The 16250-nt window shown below is 41.4% G+C and overlaps 1 protein-coding gene and 1 non-coding gene across 3 annotated transcripts in view; one reads left to right on the plus strand and one right to left on the minus strand.

Annotated features, from left to right (window-relative positions):
* The window catches only part of SMG6 (SMG6 nonsense mediated mRNA decay factor), a 200378-nt gene that overhangs the window by 69651 nt on the left and 114477 nt on the right, over positions 1–16250 (minus strand). The window lies entirely within an intron of this gene.
* Positions 5181–5253, plus strand: TRNAG-UCC (transfer RNA glycine (anticodon UCC)). The gene has a single exon. It is a non-coding gene; the product is annotated as a tRNA-Gly (tRNA).

The following is a 16250-nucleotide window of genomic DNA, read 5'->3' on the forward strand; positions in this document are numbered from 1 at the left end:
GTAGTAATGTAAAACGGTATAATAGCTGTGGAAAGTGGCATGGCAATTCCTCAAAAAATTAAACAAGATGACTATTAAACAAGTGGAATCCAGTGATTCCACTTCCGGGTATATACCCAAAAGAAGTTAGAGCATGGACTTGGATAGATATTTGTATTATCCAGCATTTATTTACAGCAGCCAAAAGGTGGATGGAAGTGACTCAAGTGTCTATCCACAGGTGACTGGATAAACGACATGTAGTGTATATATGCAATGGAATATTATTCAGCCTTTAAAAAGAAGTAAATTTTGACATGGGCTGCAACAGGATGAACCTTGAAGACGTTATGCTAAGTGAAATAAGCCAGTCTCAAAAACACAAAAACTGTACGATAACACTTTATATGAGGCTCAGAGAGTAGTCAAATTCAGAGACAGAAAGGAAACTGGCAGTTGCCAGAGGCTGGAAGGAGGGAGGAATGGGGAGTTTTAGTGTTCAATATATAGAGCTTCAGTTGGGGAAGATGAAAAAGTCCTGGGACGGAGGATGGTGATGGATGAAAAAACAATGTGAATGGGTTTAATGCCACAGAACTGTAAACTTTAAAAACAGCAAATTTTATACTATGTATATTTTAACAATTACATTAAAAAAAAATGGGATGTGACGCTTTTAAAAAGTAAGATTCTAATTAGAAGAAAGCCACCCTTCCTAGCTCCTCACCCTCTTGAAAAGTCTGGTATAAGGATTTTCCAGCTTCTGGTATTGATAACGTAAGGAAGAACCAATTAAACTGATCACTGAGCCAAAGGCTGCCCTGTGACCTTGGTCTCTTCAGAGCAAAACAGAACCTAGGCAGGCTGACAGTTACTCCTTGACTGCGTGGTCTGATTCTCAAGGCCAGAAACGATCCTCGGCTCCATCTATGTGGGATTCTGAGATAAAATAAGGAACACCGAAGTACTACTTCAGGGGTCTGCTTACAGGTTAGGCCCCCAGGAAACAGAGCTGACTCTCAGTTCTAGAAGGCTCAAACTTGCCTTATACCAAAATGCAAGTCAGTGGCAAAGCACCAATTCTAGCACTGAAGTTACACAGCCACAGGACTCTAATGTTCCTACAGGGAGAATCCTGCTTATGTTTTGTAATCCTTAAAGGCAGAACTGCCGGCTCTTTAATGTTCAGGTTAGCCTGAGGGCTAGAAAGAAGACAGGTTGGATTCTGGGAAAACCATCTTCCTGGGCCAGATGCAGCCATGCTCTTGAGGTTCTAACTTGAATGCCTCGGACAGATGTCTTCACCGTGTTCATTAGGATCCCCCAAGGAATATAGCTGTGTCCCTACCTCTCAAGGGGTCAGCTGACCTTTCAGAGGGTTGTTTCCTTGATTCCATGGACGTGATTAAAACCAACTCTGACGGCCATCTTGAGATGTTTTTTATTTTGCACTTGCTGTTCCCAGAGTTAAATCTTGAGTTGATTTTCCAGAAGGCAAATTACTACAGATTTCTATCCACAAGAAGTGGATGTAACTCTAAAGTAATAAGAGAATGAATGCCATGCTAAGTCGCTTCAGTTGTGTCCGACTCTTTGTGACCTCATGGACTGAGGCCCCCCAGCTCCTCTGTCCATGGGACTCTCCAGGCAAGAATACTGGAGTGGGGCGCCATTTCCTTAAAGTAATAAGACACGTCTTTAAAAACCACAAATGAGTATCAGAGTAATGAGTATACCTGGGAGTCACACCTTATACTGAGGCTGTGAAGTACTCTTTCCCCTATCTCCCAAGCCCAGATCTCACTTGTGTGTGGAGGAGGTGTGTTTTTCTGTTTTGTAATATCCGTAACCCAGCTGTGACACTTCCTTCCACCTCTACCTGTACATCTGTTTCCTACAGAGTGCTGCTGCCTCAAGCGAGGTGCGTGAGGCTTCTGTAGATGCTGGGGAACAAGATGGAACAAAAATGCTTCACACCTGGCTCCCAAATTACAGGCACGCTGGATCGGGGCCAACATAAGCTGGCACAGCACCAGCTGAAATGGACATCAATTAAGGAGGCTGTCATCTTTCAAGACTGCGGGGTCTTTTTTCACTCCACGATCCACACTGCTCCACAAACCAGCCACGGCACCGCTGGTAGAGTTTTCCAGATGGGATCATTTCCCTCAGATTCCATACTTGCAGATTTATGGCAGGACTTGTTTTTAACCCCTCCCTTTGTTTTTAAAGCCCGAACATTTTATTTCACATTACAGTTTTATCTTTAATTGAAGCTATTTGTCCTTTAGGGAAGTGGGAAATTTGTACCTACATGAGCAGGAAAAGTTTTGCGCTTTCCTAAAAGATGCTTTGTTTACAAAAAGGCATTCAAATAATTGAGCTTAGTAAAGGGTCAAAAATTCTTCTCTCTACACATCACTCCTACTGGGGTCAGAAGCCAGAGAGCCTTGACCAGACTGCATTATCCTGGAAAAATGGGCAGACCTCTAAGGCTAAAGCAGGTCTCCTCCGGCCATCACATGCAGTATCAGCGAGCCATCTCATGTGCGTAAAGAAACTCTGCTAGTGGCAGTGTCTGGCTAGTGGCAATGCTGTTTAAGAAAAACACCTTTTTAAAAAATGTATTTTTGGACTGTGCCACGTGGCATGCAGGATCTGAGTTCCTCGACCAGGAGATGAACCCCCTGCAGTGGAAGTGCAGAGTCCTAATCACTGGACTGTCAGGGAATTCCCAGAAAAACACCTTAAGAATGTCAGCAATTAAAAAAGGGACAAGATTCCACAACGAAACCTTTTCTTGACTTCTGTCCAAAGGGGCAGAACATATTTCCTCCTCCATACCTAAGCGGGCTGCCCTGTGGAAGGAATTCCATGCAACATGAAAGAGCCCCATGATAAATAAATATCTCATCCACATTTAATGTATGTTCTGAGAACCGAATTCCACTGCCCCAGGGGGCGGCCTGTTGCTGCCAATTTGCTTCTTATGGCAGAAGCCTGAGTGGCAGAGCCCTGCTTAGGCGCTGCCGATGCTTGTTTGGAAAAGAGGCCAGCTGGAGATGAAAGAAGCTCTTCAAAGTGGGTGACTCCTCAGAGGCTATCACTTTAGGGCTTGGGAATGATTACTTATCAAAAACTCTTTCAGTCTGGAATAGACTCTGGTGCGAAGCTGGCCTGCCCTCTCGGGCATTCTGTTGGTGTTTGCGGGGCTGGAGGGGGCCTCAGTGGGGCTGAAGTGATGGGAGGAACTGAAGAACCCCATTGAAGCCAAGAGCCCAGAATCCACACCATAGGTGGGGACAGGAGAGAGGAGAAGGAATTAATGAAAGCTTCAGACATCTGTCTGCACAACTCAGTCCTGGGGCACGCCTTTCCCCCCTTCTTGTATTTTAAATAAACAGCTTCAAAAGGGGTGGTCCTCACATCTTTCTGCTGACGAAGGTCTCAATTTCCTTACTTTCTTCTAACAAGAGAGCCTGAAACCTCTAACACTCAGCATTTAATCAGTCAAAACCTTAAGTCTCTGAAGCGAAGAGACAAGCCACAGGCTGAGGGAACATACGGGCAACATATATATCTGCCAAAGGACCTGCAATGAGAATACATAAAAACCTCTCAAAACTCAGCAAGAAAACAAACACTCCAACTTAAATATAGGCAAAAGATCTGAAGACATTCTACCAAGCACAAGAAAAGATGCTCAACATCATTAGTTATTTGAGAAACGTAAATTAAAACTGCAACGGGATACCCGTTGGAATGACTTTAAGAAACAAAACAAAACAAAACAGCAGTACCAGGTGCTGGCAAGGATGTGGGGAAACTGGAATTCTTGTACGTGGCTGGTGGGAATACAAAATGGTACAGCCACTCTGCAAACAGTCTAATAATTTCTAACAAAGTTAAACCTACACTTAACAAATGACCCATCCATTCACTCTGAAGTATTTTCTCTAGAAAAATGAAAACCCAAGTTCACATAAAAACCTATATATGAATGTCTGCAGTCATTCTATCCACAGGTACCAAAAGCTGCAGACAAGACAAACACTCTTCAGTTGGGAAATAGATAAACAAATTGTGGTATATCCACACAATGGAATCCTACTCTGTAACAACAACAACAAAACTGAATTAGTGACACAGGAGACAACAGGGATGAGATGACTCTCAAATGCTTTATGCTATGTGACTGAAGCCAATTCAAAAAGCTAATTACTGTAAGCCTTTTTTCTCATTATAAACAGCTGTTTTATAGATATCTATAAAACAAAAATCAAATTAAAGGTGGAAAAATAACCTAAGAACTTCTGTTGTTTAAAACAAGTAAGAAAATCTGGTTTGGGAAACTTCATTTGTGGTCTTTTTTTCCCCTCAATGGGTCTTAGAGATGCTAATAAGAGTATAAGAATAATTAATGTCAACAACAAAAAAAGAGGAAGTCTAGCTACTATTTCCAACAGGGTAAAACTTTTAAAAGGAATTATCTCAAATTAATAAAGAAATCTTTAGGTGGTTATTTGAAACAGAATAAATAAAATGGACATTTATGTGATTAAAACAAGATTTTTACATTATTGCACACCCTAAAGTTAAATGGGAGAACCTGCTTTTCTCAGTGGCGCTAGTGGTAAAGGATCCACCTGCCAACACAGGAGACAACAGACATGGGTTTGATCCCTGGGAAGATCCCCTGCAGGAGGAAACGGCAACCCACTCCAGTATTCTTGCCTGGAGAATCCCATGGACAGAGGAGTCTGGCAGGCTACAGTCCATAGGGTCACAAAGAGTCGGATATAACTGAAGCGACTTAACACAAAATTAAATAGGCATTCTATGGTTTTTTAATATGACATTCTGGAAAAGGCAGTCATAGGGAGAGTAAAACATGAGAGGGTGCCAGGCACTGGGAGTCTGATTGCATGAGGGAGTATTTTGGGGGTGATGAAAATAGCCCGTATCTTAATTGCAGCGGTGGTTCTATGACTGTATGTTTGTCAAAACTGTGTAACAAAGAGTGGATTTTCATGTACGTAAACCAACAAATCTTGGTCTCTGGGGAAGGGGATGAACTTGAGGAATTCCACTCCATGCTATGAGTGGGCTTACCTGGGGATGTAATATAGCTAGATTGTGACAGGGTTGACACTTTCACCTTGAGAATGGAGGCAACAGTGAAACAGACCTACATTGGTACTTCCCTGGTGGTCCAGTGGTTAAGACTCTGCGCTTCCGAGGCAGGGGGCATAGGTTCAATCCCTGACCAGGGAACTAAGATCCCACGTGCCGGATGGTGTGGCCACAACATTTTTTTTAAAAGACCTATATTTCTGTTGAAATAAAAGGAATTTTATACCATTTGTCCCCCAGACTTTTCACAGTTACAGAGACAATGCAATCTTCCATATGCAGATTAAAAGATACCAAGTCCCAGCTTGGTTTTCCTCCTCCCCTTTCATTTCCTGTTTCATTTGGGCAGAGGTCTCTGTTTCTGCAAAGGGCAAAGTGTATGTAAGTTTAAAAATCATGGGGAAAATCAGAGGCTTAAGTTAACTGGAAGCCTCTTAGCCTGAATGGGTTAGTGAGCACAGACCCAAATAAAAATAAATTCCAAAATGTTATTTTCTAAAATAGTAAACAAACACTTGCCAAGATCTAATTACAAGAATTCTCCAAGAAATCTTTGTCATGTTGCCAGTGAGTAAAGTTAATAAATCTTACAAGTATACCTGTTACTAAACAACAACATAACTGTAATAATAAAGTTTATTTTAATATCATGATGACCTAATAATGAAATTACGGGCATCTTCAAAGGTGCAATATTTTGAAAGAAAGTTTATACTCCTTATTATAAGGTGGTCACAGGACCACGGAGAGTGAGAAAGTCGAATGGATAAAGGTGTGTGTTAGTCACAGCAGTACCTGGAGAGTTGTGAAAGCAGTTAGCTTGAAGAAGGGACTACATTTCCACTTTCATTTTAGTGGCTTATCTTCACACCTCTGCTTCACAGCTTATTCCTTCTAGTACTTCTTGGGTGCCTCAGGTTAGAGGAAGGAAACAGTACTTGGAAATAACAGCTAAGCTAGAAACTCTCTGCTCCTACCTTCGAACAGCACAGGCCTGTAAGCATATGCATACATACAAATGCAGAGAAAAGGGCTTTTTCATTTAAATGGAGGAAGCTGCCATGTCTACCTCCATAAGCAAAAATATTAATCATCCACCTTCTGGTTTTAATCCACACGCTCCTGATCCTGCATCTGAATGTATTGTTATCAGGGGAAGGAGCATTTCTGCTCAATCTTATTCACCAGCCAAAAACCTGAAAATGGGAAAACCACATTGGTGGAGTGCCTTCTTGGGGACCCAGAGAACTCTGAGCTGATGCTTTTTTATTGTTTTCTTTCTTTCTTAAAAAAAAAAAAGAACAAATGTGAATTTCAGAGGGTCTGGAGGGGAAAAAAGAAACAGCTCAAGTTACAGGTCCCTCGTCTCTTGGATTGACACTATCCTCGGGGGAATTAGCACTTTCCTTTCTGTATTTCCCAAAGGGGCTCCACCAGGCCACCTGATTGACATCAGCCTGTCAGAGGCACCCAGGTGCATCCCTTCCGAGTATTTACAAATGAAACGGCAAGCCCAAACAGCCAGTCTTTGCCTCTGGTCTCCATTCTTCTGGTTTGTGCTTTGCTAGCAGTAAAAGCAGGGACTAAAAGGGCGTCTGTGTGAGTCTAAGCATGCTTCTCCCACTGTCTGCACTGAGACCCTTCCCTCTGGTCAGGCTCTCCCTAAAAGGGGTCTCCAAGCCAATACGTGGGCTTGAGGGCCTTCAAAGCCATTAGTCACCACCCTTGCAGTCTCACTCCCAACTGCGAATGGGGCCACCCGTGACACAAAACTCTGGCAAGATTAGGGGACTAGGCAAGAGCAGAAGAAACCACAATACGCCGGAGACTCCCAGGAGAACAATGACTAGTGCTGGTAGGGAACAGACTGACAGAGCAGACAGACTCTAACCAGGCCTCACTCTGTTTTCGATGCAACACAAATGTTTTCCATTAGGAGTTCCCTGCCCCACACTCACTCATACATGCGGCTATGAAATCCACATACTTAACTTCTGGCACTCTGACCCCACTACCTCTCCTGTTCCTCTGGAACGGAGCAAAGTGGAGAGTGAAGAGATTCCAAAATTCCCAGGACAAAGGTAAGGTGGGGAAGAGAATCAGAGTAAGCAGCATGCTAAGTACCATCTAACATGAGTGTGACTGAGCGGGCTAAAGGGAAGAAGGGAGGAAACGGAGCCTTTTCTTTTGCCAAGAGAGAAACAAGTCCGGTCGAGCTCTGGCTCTCATTGGTTGGCTCCCAGGCTTTAAAGCTTAAAGTCTGGCTTTACTTTCTAGTAAAGTCTGCAGCTGATCATCATTGGGAGGTGTCAGTCGCCATTAAAAGCAAAGCAGGCAAAACCCTCTGAAAACTCATTACAAAGTCTGTGAAATTCTAGTGTTGAGCAGTCAAGGAACACTGGCTGATCAGTACGCCATATTTCAAATGCTCAGAATCAACTGAGTAGGGCAGTTGTGAGAAGAACCTGAACTAGAAACCTTAAGCCATCAGTAACCAACCTCCCACCATCTGCAGAGTCAGGTCCAGGTTCACTTCTACTCACAGTCACAGAGGTGGTGACATGTGGATGTCAGACTAATTAACCTCTTCCCTAAAAAACAAAAGACAACAACAACAAAAGGGAAAAAAAAAAAGGAAACAAAATATCAGGGAAAATAAACCACAAATAAGTAAGAATTTGAAGAAATAAAATAAAAAGAAGGCTGAAAAGGAGGGAAAAAGTAAAATTTTAAAATGGCATGTAAGAATAAAAGGAAATCCCCTATTCAGGCAGCTCTGGAGTTCCCTAATTGCACAAGAGCAAAGGACAACCCCCCAACGTGGATGCCTCGTTAAGCAATTGCTCAACCTACACTCATTGTGCAATTCCAACCTTCTAAAGCTTTTGCTGCACATATGAAAACCACGTTTTCCACTGCCCTCTAGAATTAAGAACAGTTTCTCATTTTTCTCTTCTTCACTTTAGAGGGGGATGTGTCCATGAGCAAAAAAATAAAACCCAACTATTGCTAGATAAGCATTCACTACAAATGAGGTTTTACATTGTTTCATCTGCTTACTTCTGAGTTTACTGGTAGTTAAGAAACATTTGGATTTTTTCCTTAGGCAGCTAAAGATTCATTTTTCCTGCCACAGACAATAGTGATATCACAAAAAACTGTCCACAAAAACATCAAACCTTTCAAAAATCTTTGTTCTAAGTGACTGCAGTTCTGGAAGATATGCAGCAGTTAGAAGTGGCGGTTCTTTCTTTACAGCCAAAATTCCAATAGAGGCCTGCGTAGCTCACAGCATAGCTTGCTAATCACAAACTTTTCTTTTCAGAGAAATCAAGTTAAACAGTTAATAAGAACAATAATCAGTATACACCAAGATGAAGAAAGCATAACAAGAAAACCCAGTGGCCACACAGAAAAAGACACACAGATATGACTCTATAAAAATTTTAAGTCGTACATTGTAAAAAATATAAACAAGATTATAAAACAAGTTTCGAATCAGGAGAAAATATCTGCAACATATAAAACTACCTACAGTATAGTAAGGACTCCTGCATATCAAACAGGATAATAAAAAACATGAAAGTGGGCATGGTCATAAATATATATACATGCAAGTCAAAGAAGAAGAAATATAAACATACCATAAATATACAGAAAGATTCTTTATTCCACTAGTAAACAAGTGCAAGTCAAAGTGGGATACATTTTTAAACCTAGAAAATAAGCAGAAATTGAAATATAATAATAAAGAGTACTGGTAAGAGTATGAAGAAACAATGTGTATAGTGTTAATAGGAGTGTCAACTGGTATGGTCATTCTGAAGAGAAGTTTGGCAGAGTTTGTCAACATAGTAATATGTATACTTTTTTTGACAAAGCAATTCCACTTGTAGGAATCTATTCCACAGAACAGTCCTATAAGTATACAGAGACTTAATGCAAGCATAAGAAGTTCATTTCAGCACTGTATGTAATAACAAAAATTGGACATAACTCAGTTATCATCTGAAAGATAAATATACCTATACAATCAAACATGATGCAACTTGAAAAATGATATAGATTTATATGAACTGATGTAGAAACAGTTCAAGATATTTTGAAAACAAAAAATACTGATAATATATACATAGCATACATTTGAAACTTATTAGAAAAATCAACACTCTGCTACTAAACTGCTAATAACAATCATCTTTCGAACGGAGGAACTTATATTCCCATGTTCTATTAGTCTGTATTATTTTAATATTACTGCAGAGAGCATCAACTACTTTTGTAATTAGAAAGTAAAGACAGGAGCTTCCCTGGTGGCTCAGTGGTAAAGAATCCGCCTGCCAATGTAGGAGACGTGGGTTTGATCCTTGGTCCGGGAAGAGTCCACACGCCACAGGGCAGCTAAGCCCGTGCGCCACAACTATCTAAAGCCTGTGCGCGAAAGCCTGGGAGCCACAGCTACTGAAACCCACGTGCCCTGGAGCGCATCCTCCGCAACAAGAGAAGCCACCTCTGAGAAGCTTGTGCCCTGAACTAGAGAGCAACCTTCGCTCACTGCAACCAGAGAAGAGCCCTTGCTCACCCCAACTAGAGAAAAGCCCGTGCAGCAACAAAGACCCAGCACAGCCATAACGAAATAAATAAAGCGAAACAGTAAAAAAAAAGTAAAGACAGTCCATCTTATTTTTCTGACCACGATGGTAACGGACTAGTCCTCACCCCATAAACAGCTCTAAAATATATAAGGCAACTATTTTTAGGCAGTGCTCAACAGGCAGTGCAAGACATTGATCCCTGAGGGAAAAGAAATTCATGAAATGAGCCTGCAATCACTCCATCCTCTGCTTGGGGATAATTTTCCAACCATGATACAGAAAGCTGAATCCCAGGGATAGTATGATTGTCCTGAGGAGCTGAGGAGACAGAGAACAGAATCCAAGGCAGCTGAAAGGGCTGAATCTGCGAGTAAGGAAATGAACAGAAAGAAGCTGTGCAAAGAAAGGGCTTGAAGTCCATGTGAGAGTCCTCAGTGCACAAGTACGTGAAGGCTCGACGGTACATATGTAGGCCAAGATGACCAGGGCTTGCCAGATGGCAGCCGCTCCAGGGCTAAAAGTGGGAGAGAAAGCTATTAGAGGCGGTGGCTCAGGGGCAAGGGATCCACCTGCGATGCAGGAGACGCAGCTTCAAGTCCCTGGGTCAAGCAGACCCCCTGGGAAAGGAAATGGCAGTGTTCTTGCCTACGGAAATCCCATGGACAGAGGGGCCTGGCAGCTTACACACCATGGGGTCGCAGAGAGTCAGATACGACTTAGCGACTGAACAACAGCAACATCCCCTGAAAACCAACCGAGATTCCAGAGAGGCCACATTCTAGATTTAGACCTAACCTGAAAGTGCACTAACTGTTCCTAAAACCCAGCCTAAAGCAAAACTGGCAGAGGAGATGGGGCTTGGAAGCTGACTATCACCAAGTTAGTGGGGCTTGAGAAACATCCTAGGTTCCGTCATAGCTGCACTGATAATGTATAAAAGCTAATCCTATACCAGTTCAAGAGGATCAAGCAGTAATATAACTGCCTCTTAAAAAAGAACCACAAAGAATACTCTGCAGAGAAAGGTAACAAAGTCCAGAATCTCTTTAACAAATTATCCACAATGTCCAGTGATTTTAAACAAAAGAAAGTATTCACAGGACAAAATCTCATAAGGCTTTGTGTCCAGAGTCTAGAAAGAACTTTTACAACTCTTATTGGAAAACAATTTTTAAAAATGGGCACGAGATTTGGACACTTCTCAAATGAAGATCTATGAATTGCTAATGAACACATGAAAAGCTCACCATTAGGAAAACACCAACTAAAATTAAAATAAGATACATGAGAATGGCTAAAATCATAAAAACTAGAAATACAAATGTCAGCAATGATGCAAAGCAACCAGAATTCTCATCCATTGCTAGTGGGAGTAAAATGGTGCAACCACTTTGGAAAATAATTCGGGAGTTTAAGAAAGTCATTTATATATGGCAGAGCAACTCTACTGATATTTCTAGCAATTTACCCCCCAAAAATAAAAACATTTGTTCACAATAGATAGTACATTAATGTTTACAGCATCTTTACTCCTAACACTGAAAGATAAGGCAACCCAAATGTGGCCATGATCAAGTGGATGGATCAATAGACTGAGATATATCCATTGGCAGGTGGATTCTTTACCACTGTGATATCTGGGAAGCCCTCTATAAATCAGTTACTGATATAAACTGAAAGGATGGAAGTAAATGGAAGTGGTAAATAGTAATTCTGTAAATTTATATACAATTAGTAAAGAGGTGAGAGAGAGCACACACAAAAAGGTGAGGGAGGGCAATGAGCCGACAGAGAGAAATACACAGTACAAAAGATGCGTGCCAAAGGGCCACCAGTGAAACGAGCCATCAGCGTATCATACCTCAAGCGAGAAGATACAAAAAGAAAAAGACGCCTTCTCTGCTGGTCCAGTGGTTAAGAATCTATGTGCCAGTGCAGAGGACACGGGTTTGATTACCTGGTCCAAGAAGATCCCACATGCCACAGGGCAACTAAGCCCATGAGTCACAACTAGAGAGCTCATGCTGCTGCTGCTAAGTCACTTCAGTCGTGTCCAACTCTGCGCGACCCCATAGACGGCAGCCCACCAGGCTCCCCTGTCCCTGGGATTCTCCAGGCAAGAACACTGGAGTGGGTTGCCATTTCCTTCTCCAATGAACGAAAGTGAAAAGTGAAAGTGAAGTCGCTCAGTCATGTCAGGCTCTTCGTGACCCCATGGACTGCAGCCCACCAGGCTCCTCCATCCATGGGATTTTCCAGGCAAGAGTACTGGAGTGGGGTGCTATTGCCTTCTCCGCTAGAGTCCCTTATATCAGTATCCAGGGCCCCTTTGCAAAGAAGGCAATGGCATCCCACTCTAGTACTCTTGCCTGAAAAATCCCATGGATGGAGGAGCCTGGTAGGCTGCAGTCCATGGGGTCGCCAAGAGTCGGACACGGCTGAACGACTTCACTTTCACTGTTCACTTTCCTGCATTGGAGAAGGAAATGGCAACCCACTCCAGTGTTCTTGCCTGGAGAATCCCAGGGACGGGGGAGCCTGGTGGGCTGTTGTCTATGGGGTCGCACAGAGTCGGACACAGACTGAAGCGACTTAGCAGCAGCAGCAGCAGGGCCCCTTTGATTAAACAGGCTAAACAGTGAAGGAAATAAACACAGTTCATAGTTTATTTCTAAACATCTGACTGGAAACAATTTTTCCTTAGCTATCTACAGACCAACAGAGAAGGAATTCCAAGAAGGAGAAATAATTCAAAGGGTGAAAAAAAGAGATCTTATCCAGCATGGTATGACAAAGGAACATACATGTTTTAGTGCCTAAAAACTAGAGAGTGCTCTCCCTTCCAAGTTTCCAAAAGCTCTTATCTTATTCAGTGTAAAAAGAAAACACCTCTTGTATGAGGGTAACCAAAGAAAGTTCAAAAGTTATTCATAAAAAGCCTTTACAAATCATTAAGAAAAAATGGATAAGCATTCTAATCATAAAATGGGCAAAGAACATAATTTATAAAATATGATACCAATATATATACTCAGTAAGCATAACACTAGAAAAAAGAAACTCTATTAGTAAACAAAGAATGAAAATCAAAACAATGGGATGCTATTTTTTGCCCATCTTTGGCTTAGTTACCAAAAAATCAAACCATTCATGATTAGTGAGGATGCTAGACAGCAAGAGATGATATTCTGCAGTTTACACAGCTATAAACTTTTTTGGAGGGCAATTTGGCATTATTTATCAAAAGTCTTAAAAATCTGTATACCCTCTTTGACCTAGTGACTCCTCCTTTTCTCAAAGATTATTTAATTTGTGGCTGCACTGGGCTTTCGTGGCAGTATGCAGTCTTTTCTCCAGTTGTGGTGAGCGGGGCCTACTCTCCTGTTTCTGAGCTCGGGCACTAGGGCACGAGCGGGCTTCAGCAGTTGGGGCTTGTGGGCTCTAGAGCGCGGCTCAGTAGTTGTGGTGCACAGGCTTTGTTGCTTGGTGGTGTCTGAGACTGCCCCAGTCTGGGGATGGAACTCATGTCCCCTGCATTGGCAGGCACTTCTTAGCCACTGGACTACCAGGGAAGCCCTTACCTAGTAATTCTACTCAAAAATTTACCTTATGAACTGATAAAAAAAAAAAAAATGTAAAGACTGCCTGAGATAGCATCATTTACAAAAGTGAAAAGTCAGTAACTTTCTAAATGTCTTATTGAGGACTAAAATATCATGGTATGTCCATACACATTAATATAATGCAGTCATTAAAGTTCACATTACAAGTGAATATGGAACTATATCCAGGATACATCTACTGCTAAATGACCAAAGTAGATTACAAAACAATATATGTACCTTCATTATAGTTCTGTTCAAAAGCAAAAAACTTCACATGTGTCTCTCTCTCCATCCATCTATCCAACCAGGATAGAAGACAGAAAGATCAAGGGATCTTTTTTTCCTGAATGCTAATATTGATTTTTCCAATATTTCTTCAAAGGAACATCTATTTTGTAAAACAAAGAAAAACTTTAATAATTAAAAAAAACTTATAATCATATGCTCCTGAGTTAACTCTAATTTCAAAATCCCAACTGAAGTGACCAAACTGAATACACAGAGCACACCCCCAACTCCCCACAAGGCCTCCTTTGTCAATCACATTCACAGCAAGGGCCATGGAATCTAGCATAGTGCCTGACACATAGCAGTCAACAGCTGTTAAATGGGAAAATGCTAGCCATCTGCCATAAACCTTACGGAATTACTGCCAGGTGGATGGAGGATAGCTAGAAACAGGTCATGAAGAGCCAATCCACAGCTTCCCTTCCTGAGAGAGCAACTTAAAAAAAAAAGTTTACTTTGCACGATTTTAGTATATAGATTGGAGAAGGCACTTGGCGACCCACTCCAGTGTTCTTGCTTGGAGAATTCCAGAGACGGAGGAGCCTGGTGGGCTGCCGTCTATGGGGTCGCAGAGTCGGGCACGACTGACGCGACTTAGCAGCAGGAACAGCAGCAGCAGTATACAGACATGGAATTGATTTTTGTATACCGACTTTATATCCAACAACTTTGCTAAACTCATTTATTAATCTGAATAATTTATCCTTATTTTCTACCTAAGAATCACATTATTTACAAATATAGTTTTTTTTTTTCCTTTTTTTCCAATTGTCTTTTTAGTACTTTTTCTTATCTTACTGTATTGGCTAGAACCTTCAAAATAATCTGAATGAAATGTAATTAACGACTCTTGTCTCATTCTATTTCTTGACATGCTTGGTGGTAATAACAGTTGTTCACTGAGGGATCAGTCTTTTTCTTTTACATATTCCCATATGCATATTTCATAATTAAAAAAGCAAAATAAAAAGAAAGCAGAAAGAGAAGAAACTATGAAGAACCTGGCAAAATTCTTCAGTTTGGAAGAGTCAACTAGTTTCTTACTGCTGCTGTTAACAAGATAGCACAAATTCAATGACTTAGAACAACATAATTTATTATTTTGTAGGCTAGGAGATGAGAAGTCCTATAATCAGGGTGTTGGCAGGGCTCTTCTTTCCAGACACCTGTGGGAAAAATCTGTTTCCTTGCCTTTTCTAGTGTCTGGAGGTCACCTGGCATTCCAAGGCTCATGGTCCTTTCCTCCATCTTCAGGGCCAGCAGCATAGTATTTCCAAATCTCTCTCTCTGACTTCTGGTTCCATCACCATGTCTCCCTTTTCTGACCCTGACCCTCCTGCCTCCTTGTAAGGACCTTGGTGCATATGTCAAACCGCCTGGATAATCCAAGGTTACATTCCCATCTCAACATCCCTAACTTAAACACATCTCCAAAGGCCCTTCTGCCTTGTAATGTAATTTATTTAACAGGTTTTGGGGAACAAGATGTGGCCCATCTTTGGGGGAGGGCATTATTCTGCCTACCACAAAACGTGAAGATGTGGGGGCAGATGCAGAATACCACTTGGAAGACTTTTCACAGCTACAGATTAGTACCATTCACAATCAGCAGTTTAGAGAGGCCCCAAAAAATGTAAATGGGAAGTGGCCAGAGGGTGGAATTTCTTCTTGACACGGTAGGCCGCAGTTCTGGGAAGGAGGTCGAGAAACTGCCTCATCATTTAGGTGAAACAAAAACTGGACATGGGATGCTAGCTCTGGTAGGTAGCTCCATTATACACAGGACAGAACATACAGAAAATAAATTCACATGTTGCGAATGCACACCACCTGGCCTCCTCCCCATGCCCTTCAGGGTGGTGACTTGGTAGCACAAACCTATATCAACCAAATTTAGACTTGACTTTAAATAATATCTGTAGACAAAGAAGGCATCCAGTGAGAATCTACCTAACCTGTTATGGACAAAATATCAGAATGGAGTAAACCTTTAAAGAAACATAAATCGCCAGAACTGGATTGCAGAAATACAAGCTTGGGACCTAAGGAAGAGAGCCTGAAATATAAAAAAAGGGAACAGAGCATGCAAAGAGACGGAGAAACCGAATACTTGGAGGAAAAATGTTAGATGAAAAAGACAGTATCTGCTTTATTCTCACACTGGATTGGGTTTTTAAAATCACAGATTTTGTAAAGTATGCTAAAAAATGATAAAAACAAAAATGATAAAAGAGACCTGGATAAAAGGCAGGCAAAAATATAAAGATTCCAGGATAAGACAGGGAAATAAGGAGACAAATAATGCAACCGAAAATTAAAAAAACTGAATTAGAAGCAGTGAAGAATAGAATCAACACTATAAAAATCTGAACCAACTACAGAGAGGAAAAACTTGAGAAGCCTTTTGAGGCTGTGGGAGAAAGAAAAAAAAATTAAAATGATGACAGAAAGACATATTGAGGATAAAGAATAGAGATCTAACACACATGTCAGGAGGAAAGAAATTACCAAAGAAAAGAACAAACCCATTAGTAATCAAAGACATGAGACATGAAAACTTTTCTGATCCAAAGATAGAACTGCATCAGCTTATTAAAGAGCTCATTATATGCCATACAACATTAAACTGCAGAGCCCAACATCTAACCAA

The sequence above is a fragment of the Ovis canadensis genome, chromosome 11, assembly GCF_042477335.2.
Source record: "Ovis canadensis isolate MfBH-ARS-UI-01 breed Bighorn chromosome 11, ARS-UI_OviCan_v2, whole genome shotgun sequence".
Lineage (NCBI taxonomy): Eukaryota > Metazoa > Chordata > Mammalia > Artiodactyla > Bovidae > Ovis > Ovis canadensis.